The sequence below is a fragment of the Coregonus lavaretus genome (assembly GCF_964263955.1).
Source record: "Coregonus lavaretus genome assembly, chromosome: 14".
In the NCBI taxonomy this organism is placed as follows: Eukaryota; Metazoa; Chordata; class Actinopteri; order Salmoniformes; family Salmonidae; genus Coregonus; species Coregonus lavaretus.
The window spans coordinates 40,923,703-40,932,648 of NC_140001.1; positions in this window are offsets into that span (position 1 = coordinate 40,923,703).

Consider the following 8,946-nt stretch of genomic DNA (forward strand, 5'->3'; position numbering starts at 1 on the left):
GTTAAGAACCGGTAAAATATGGTGGTGGATCTTTGATGTTATGGAGCTATTTTGCTTCCACTGGTCCTGGGGCCCTGGCCAAGGTCAACAGCCTGGTTTGTCAAGAGGTGTGGAAGGGTGGGGCAGGTACCTGCAGTCAGAGAATAAGACAGGGATGCAAATTATATCCACTACTCTACCAGTCCAGAAGACATCAGCTAGACAACCAGCATCTTCCAACTCTGAGAGGTATGTTTGCTTCCACTGGGGCTCATCTCAGATGTATACAGGTGGACAAACATGACTAAGTGTACGTAACTCGGTCCATCCCTGTCACAGCAGACTCAGAATTTGTGTTAACCTGGTGTGCTCTCTGTGCTTTCATAGAGAAAGACCAGTTGTGCTTAAGGAAGGGATGAAGATCCAGATTGCGATACTGCTGTTCGCTCTAGTGAGTGTCCCGTTAGCAGCAAGCCTCAACAAAGCTATCCTTAATGAAGGTATATCTAGTGTGTGTTTGTGTGTGTGTCTAGGACAGGTGAGTGTAGAGTGTCTCTGTCGGTCTCTGTGGGATGACAATTAAACAATTTTGGTCAAGAGGTGAAAAAAGTAACAATTAAAACCTGTAGAGTACTTAAAGCATAAATCTGTGCAATTAGGCTCAAATTGTTAGCTGTAGCTAAAGTGTTAGGACAACCGTAAAAGCCATGAGAACTGTCTTTAAACTGCTTGTTGGTGGACTATGACATTTGAAATACCTTCCTAACATTTGATATAGTAATTGTTCTGCTATTATTGTCATAGCAGCTAATCATACCCTTATTCCAATTCGCACTCCTATCCACTACAATATCCAATGTTGAGTGTTCTGCCGCAAAATGCTGTGTTACACATTGCAAGTGGATGAGATCAGAGACCTAAGGGCCTAGATTCAATCCGTAGCACCGAAGATCCGCACTATTGTGCGATTTAAATTCAAAGACAATGTTCCCGCTTTAGCGAAGACTGGATTCACCCTAAATGGAAATGCTGCATATGTCAGTTCAATAGAAAATTATCCAGCTATAAGGCTGATCTTCCACGCTACTGATTGAATCTAACCCCTTATACCGGCAATGCTAAAAAATGTATTCTATTCTACGGAGCCATTTTCTTTATGTTCATATTCTTATATTTTATTGTTTCTTATTATTGTTGCATTGTCGAGAAGAAACCTGGAAGTAAGCATTTCGTTGGACGGTGTATACAATGTTTATCCCGTGCATACGACTAATAATTCAATGCAGGAAAACTGAAATCAGTTTAACCTCATTTCTACCAGCATGTCACGTGTGCAACTAGAGGCGAAGAAACCCTAGATCAACTTTACTCCACACACAGAAACGCATACAAAGCTCATCCTCGCCCTCCATTTGGAAAATCTGACCATAACCCTATCCTCCTGATTCCTGCTTACAAGCAAAAACTAAAAACAGGAAGTACCAGTGACGCGCTCAATACGGAAGTGGTCTGATGAAGCGGATGCTAAACTCCAGGACTGTTTCGCTAGCGCAGACTGGAATATGTTCCAGGATTCATCCGATGGCATTGAGGAGTGTATGGTGCTTTGACGATGTCGTCCCCACAGTGACCATACGTAATTATCCCAACCGGGAGCCATAGATTAGAGGCAACATACGCACTGAGCTAAAGGCTGGAGCTGCCGCTTTCAAGGAGCGGGACACTAATTTGGACGCTTATAAGAAATCCCGCTATGCCCTACGATGAACCATCAAACAGGCAAAGCTTCAATACAGGACTAAGATTGAATCCTACAAATCTGACGCTCATCGGATGAGGCAGGGCTTTCAAACTATCATGGATTACAAAGGGAAACCCAGCTGCGAACTGACCAGTGACGCAAGCCTTCCAGAAAGGCTAAATGCCTTCTATGCTCACTTCGAGGCGAGCAACACTGAACCATGCATAAGAGCACCAGCTGTTCTGGACGACTGTGTGATCACGCTCTGTGTGAGTAAGACCTTTAAACAGTTTAACATTCACAAGACGGATTACCAGGACGCATACTCAGAGCATGCGCTAACCAGCTGGCGAGTGTCTTCACTGACATTTTCAACCTCTCCCTGACCCAGTCTGTAATACCTACATGTTTCAATTAGACCACCATAGTTCATGTGCCCAAGAACGCCAAGGTAACCTGCCTAAATGACTATCACCCCGTAGCACTCACATCTGTAGCCATGAAATGCTTTGAAAGACTTGTCATGGCTCACATCAACACCATCATCCTATATACCCTGGACCCACTTCAATTCGCATACCGCCCCAACAGATCCACAGATGACGCATTCTCTATTGCACTCCACACTTCCTTTTCCCACCTGAACAAGAGGAACACCTACTGTAGGTCAAAATGCTGTTCATTGACTACAGCTCAGCGTTCAACACCATAGTACCCTCCTAGCTCATCACTAAGCTAGGGACCCTGGGACTGAACACCTCCCTCTGCAACTGGATCCTGGACTTCCTGATGGGTCGTCCCCAGGTGGTGAAGGTATGCAACAACACATCTGCCACACTGATCCTCAACACTGGGGCCCCTCAGTGGTGCATGCTTAGTCCCCTCCTGTACTCCCTGTTCACCCATGACTGTGTGGCCGCACACGACTCCAACAGTTATCATTAAGTTTGCAGACGACACGACGGTGGTAGGCCTGATCACCAACGATGATGAGACAGCCTATAGGGAGGTCAGTTAAATAGTTAAAGACTCCAGCCACCCAAGTCATAGACTGTTCTCTCCGCTATCGCATGGCAAGCGGTACCGATGCACCAAATCTGGAACCAACAGAGCCCTGAACAGCTTCTACCCCCAAGCCATAAGACTGCTAAATAGTTAACCAAATAGCTACCTGGACTATCTGCATTGACCCTTCTTGCACTCATTTTTTTTTACTCATCACATATGCTACTGCTACTGTTTATTACAGTGGGGAAAAAAGTATTTAGTCAGCCACCAATTGTGCAAGTTCTCCCACTTAAAAAGATGAGAGGCCTGTAATTTTCATCATAGGTACACGTCAACTGTGACAGACAAAATGAGGAAAAGAAATCCAGAAAATCACATTGTAGGATTTTTTATGAATTTATTTGCAAATTATGGTGGAAAATAAGTATTTGGTCAATAACAAAAGTTTCTCAATACTTTGTTATATACCCTTTGTTGGCAATGACACAGGTCAAACGTTTTCTGTAAGTCTTCACAAGGTTTTCACACACTGTTGCTGGTATTTTGGCCCATTCCTCCATGCAGATCTCCTCTAGAGCAGTGATGTTTTGGGGCTGTCGCTGGGCAACACGGACTTTCAACTTCCTCCAAAGATTTTCTATGGGGTTGAGATCTGGAGACTGGCTAGGCCACTCCAGGACCTTGAAATGCTTCTTACGAAGCCACTCCTTCATTGCCCGGGCGGTGTGTTTGGGATCATTGTCATGCTGAAAGACCCAGCCACGTTTCATCTTCAATGCCCTTGCTGATGGAAGGAGGTTTTCACTCAAAATCTCACGATACATGGCCCCATTCATTCTTTCCTTTACACGGATCAGTCGTCCTGGTCCCTTTGCAGAAAAACAGCCCCAAAGCATGATGTTTCCACCCCCATGCTTCACAGTAGGTATGGTGTTCTTTGGATGCAACTCAGCATTCTTTGTCCTCCAAACACGACGAGTTGAGTTTTTACCAAAAAGTTATATTTTGGTTTCATCTGACCATATGACATTCTCCCAATCCTCTTCTGGATCATCCAAATGCACTCTAGCAAACTTCAGATGGGCCTGGACATGTACTGGCTTAAGCAGGGGGACACGTCTGGCACTGCAGGATTTGAGTCCCTGGTGGCGTAGTGTGTTACTGATGGTAGGCTTTGTTACTTTGGTCCCAGCTCTCTGCAGGTCATTCACTAGGTCCCCCCGTGTGGTTCTGCGATTTTTGCTCACTGTTCTTGTGATCATTTTGACCCCACGGGGTGAGATCTTGCGTGGAGCCCCAGATCGAGGGAGATTATCAGTGGTCTTGTATGTCTTCCATTTCCTAATAATTGCTCCCACAGTTGATTTCTTCAAACCAAGCTGCTTACCTATTGCAGATTCAGTCTTCCCAGCCTGGTGCAGGTCTACAATTTTGTTTCTGGTGTCCTTTGACAGCTCTTTGGTCTTGGCCATAGTGGAGTTTGGAGTGTGACTGTTTGAGGTTGTGGACAGGTGTCTTTTATACTGATAACAAGTTCAAACAGGTGCCATTAATACAGGTAACGAGTGGAGGACAGAGGAGCCTCTTAAAGAAGAAGTTACAGGTCTGTGAGAGCCAGAAATCTAGCTTGTTTGTAGGTGACCAAATACTTATTTTCCACCATAATTTGCAAATAAATTCATTAAAAATCCTACAATGTGATTTTCTGGATTATTTTATCTCAATTTGTCTGTCATAGTTGACGTGTACCTATGATGAAAATTACAGGCCTCTCTCATCTTTTTAAGTGGGAGAACTTGCACAATTGGTGGCTGACTAAATACTTTTTTCCCCCACTTTATCTGTCACTTTTTTCCTAGTTATATGTACATATTTACCTCAATTACCTCGTACCCCTGCACATCGTCTCGGTACTGGTACCCCGTGTATATAGCCAAGTTATCATTACTCATTGTGTATTTATTATTACTTTTCTTATTACATATTTTACTTTTCTATTATTTCTCTATTTTATTTCTCTCTGCATTGTTGTGAAGGGCCCGTAAGAATTTCACTGTTAGTCTACACCTGTTGTTTACGAAGCATGTGACATATAACATTTGATTTGGAATAAAACTTGAAACTGAAAATGAGTGGCGCAGTGGTCTAAGGCACTGCATCGCAGTGCTAGCTGTGCCACTAGAGATCCTGGTTTGAATCCAGGCTCTGTCGTAGCCGGCCGCGACCGGGAGACCCATGAGGCGGCGCACAATTGACCCAGCGTCGTCCAGGGTAGGGGGAGGGTTTGGCCGGCAGGGATGTCCTTGTCCCATCGCGCCATAGCGACCCCTGTGGCGGGCCGGGCGCAGTGCACGCTGACTCGGTCGCCAGGTGTATGGTGTTTCCTCCGACACATTGGTGCGGCTGGCTTCCGCGTTAAGCGCGCACTGTGTCAAGAAGCAGTGCGGCTCGGTTGGGTTGTGTTTCGGAGGACTCTCGACCTTCGCCTCTCCTGTGTCCGTACGGGGGTTGCAGCGATGGGACAGGGACTGTAACTACTACCAATTGGATACCACGACATTGGGGAGAAAAAGGGGGTAAAATTATTATTTTATTTTTTTAAATACACTGAAAATGTAATGTGCTTAGACTTGATGAATCTACTTTTCGTGTTTGTGTGCAAGCGCAGGTGTAGGCTTGTGGCAGATTCTCCAGGCAGATTCACCTAATGGATTGTCTGAAGATGAAGCAGCAAAGTGAATCTCTAGGTACTGTATATCACAATCCTGAAAGGATGAGAAGTGACCACCATGGGGATGTCGCGGATCCTCACTAATCTCCAACTGGATTTAACCATCATCTGTGACATCATCAATAAGACTACTATATCAGTCAATCAACATCCTATGTCTCATCACTACCAGCTTCACCTAAAGCCACTATATATATGTTGGTATCAGACGTCAGGCTCCGATACCGTCTGCCCGACGGTAAGGGAGAGTACAGCTCGTGGCTGGGGTGTGTGGGGTCCTTGATGATGCTGTGTGCCTTCCTCAGGCACCGTTTCAAGTAGATGTCCTGGATGGGTGGCAGCACAGTCCCAGTGATATATTGGGCCATCTTCACCAACCGCTGGACGGTTGTGGACTGAGCAATTCCCATGCCAGGCCGTGATGCAACCATCCAGGATGCTCTCGATGGTGTAGTGGTTGTATTTGGAGAGGACCCGGGGTGGCATGCCGAATTTCTTCAGCCGCCTTAGGAAGTAAAGACGCTGTTGCGCCCTCTTGACAAGAGTGGTGGTGTTGTTGGTCAATGACAAGTCCTCGGTGATGTGGACGCAGAGGAACTTAAAACTTGTGACTCTCTCTACTGCAGTCCTGTTGATGTGGATCGGGGCATGTTCCCTCCACTGATTCCTGAAGTCAACCAACATGCTCAACTCCTTAAGACATTGGCTTGAATCTAGGTTGTGCCTTTAGATTTAGAGAAAATCAACAACTAAGGAATAATTCTTCACTTCTCTCATTGACATCTCAAACCCCCAACCCCGGCCTGGGCTGCTTCGCAAGGATTCCTGGTAGTCTCGCAATGTTGCGCCTCTGGGTTTGGAAACTGTGGTTAAAGGTAGACTTTGCGAAATGTTGCCATGGGCAGCATCGCAGATATTGAGATGAGCGAGATGCAAGACTTCGCTCTCAAAGTCACACACAGTATCTAGGCATGTGCACGGGTAGCCACGGGACCAAAACAGCGGAGAAGTTGAGCCTTGCGCTTCAACGCTCTTAGTTGTTGCTGATTCTGCTGTTTACTTTCTGCATCTACGTCATATCGCTGAGTCTACCTTTAACTATTATCACTCATATTTTTAGGTGCGTGTATAGGTGATTTGATATATTGATTTGATTGATTCGAATATAGGTGGTTTTCTTGGCTTATGAGGATGGGCTTTTGTCCTTGTGAAATGTTTTTTTCATTATAATTATAACTCACGTTTTTCAAAGTCAATTTCTTCAGACAAAGACAGAGAGAGGAAGAAAGTGTGGTCCTCACCTTGTACCCCCGTGGATGCCCCAGGCCCTAGCCTCGTACGAACCATCCTAGTGTAGCGAAACAGAATGTAAGCTCGCAAGATCAGGATGTTTCGTACGAGGCTACCCAGAGCCAGCCTCAACCCCAGAGCCAGCCCCAGCCTCAGCCCTTGCCCCAGCCAAAGGTAAGCCCCAACCCCAAGCCCAAGGCTCAGCCCTAGGCCTGTCTCCAGCCCCAACCCCTAGACACAGCACCAGCCAAAGGCAAGTTCAAGTCCCAAACCTTAGCCAAGCTGAAGCCCCAGCCCTATTCCCAACCCGTTTCAGACTCAGCCAAAGCACCTGCCAGGTTAAAGCGCCAGCCTCCAGCCATACCAGGAAATTAACCTCTCACTCAACGTCAACAAAATAAGGGAGCTGATCGTGGACTGCAGGAAACAGCAGAGGGAGCATGGCCCTATCCACATCGACGGGACCGCAGTGGAGAAGGTGGAAAGTTCCTCGGCGTACACATCACTGACGATCTGAAATGGTCCACCAACACATACAGTGTGGTGAAGGCGCAACAGCGCCTCTTCAACCTCAGGAGGCTGAAGAAATTTGGCTTGGCCCATAGAACCCTCACATACTTCTACAGATACACAATTCAGAGCATCCTGTCGGGCTGTATCACTGCCTGGTACGTCAACTGCACCGCCTGCAACCGCAGGGCTCTCCAGAGGGTGGTGCGGTCTGCCCAACGCATCACCGGGGGCAAACTACCTGCCCTCCAGGACACCTACAGCCCTCGATGTCGCAGGAAGGCCAAAAAGATCGTCAAGGACATCAACCACCCGAGCCACGGCCTGTTCACCCCGCTATCATCCAGAAGGCGAGGTCAGTACAGGTGCATCAAAGCTGCCATCTCAAGGCGGTCCTCTGTAGCTCAGCTGGTAGAGCACGGCGCTTGTAACGCCAAGGTAGTGGGTTCGATCCCCGGGACCACCCATACACAAAAATGTATGCACGCATGACTGTAAGTCGCTTTGGATAAAAGCGTCTGCTAAATGGCATATTATTATTATATTATTAAGGCCATCAGACTGTTAAATAGCCATCACTAGCCAGCTTCCACCTGGTTACGCAACCCTGCACCTTAGAGGCTGCTGCCTTATATACATAGACTTGGAATCACTGGCCACTTTAATAATGGAACACCAGTCCCTTTAAAAATGTTTACAAACTGCTTTACTCATCTCATATGTATATACTGTATTCTATTCTACTGTATTTTAGTCAATGCAACCCCGACATTGCTCGATCTAATATTTATATATTTCTTAATTCCATTATTTTATTTTTAGATGTGTGTATTGTTGTGAAATTGTTAAGATACTACTGCACTGTTGGAGCTAGGAACACAAGCATTTCGCTACACCCGCATTAACATCTGCTAAATATGTACAGTGGGGAGAACAAGTATTTGATACACTGCCGATTTTCCTACTTACAAAGCATGTAGAGGTCTGTAATTTTTTATCATAGGTACACTTCAACTGTGAGAGACTGAATCTAAAACAAAAATCCATAAAATCACATTGTATGATTTAAGTAATTAATTAGCATTTTATTGCATGACATAAGTATTTGATACATCAGAAAAGCAGAACTTAATATTTGGTACAGAAACCTTTGTTTGAAATTACAGAGATCATACGTTTCCTGTAGGTCTTGACCAGGTTTGCACACACTGCAGCAGGGATTTTGGCCCACTCCTCCATACAGACCTTCTCCAGATCCTTCAGGTTTCGGGGCTGTCACTGGGCAATACGGACTTTCAGCTCCCTCCAAAGATGTTCTATTGGGTTCAGGTCTGGAGACTGGCTAGGCCACTCCAGGACCTTGAGATGCTTACGGAGCCACTCCTTAGTTGCCCTGGCTGTGTGTTTCAGGTCGTTGTCATGCTGGAAGACCCAGCCACGACCCATCTTCAATGCTCTTACTGAGGGAAGGAGGTTGTTGGCCAAGATCTCGCGATACATGGCCCCATCCATCCTCCCCCCAATACGGTGCAGTCGTCCTGTCCTCTTTGCAGAAAAGCATCCCCAAAGAATGATGTTTCCACCTCTATGCTCCACGGTTGGGATGGTGTTCTTGGGGTTGTACTCATCCTTCTTCTTCCTCCAAACACAGCGAGTGGAGTTTAGACCAAAAAGCTCTATTTTTGTC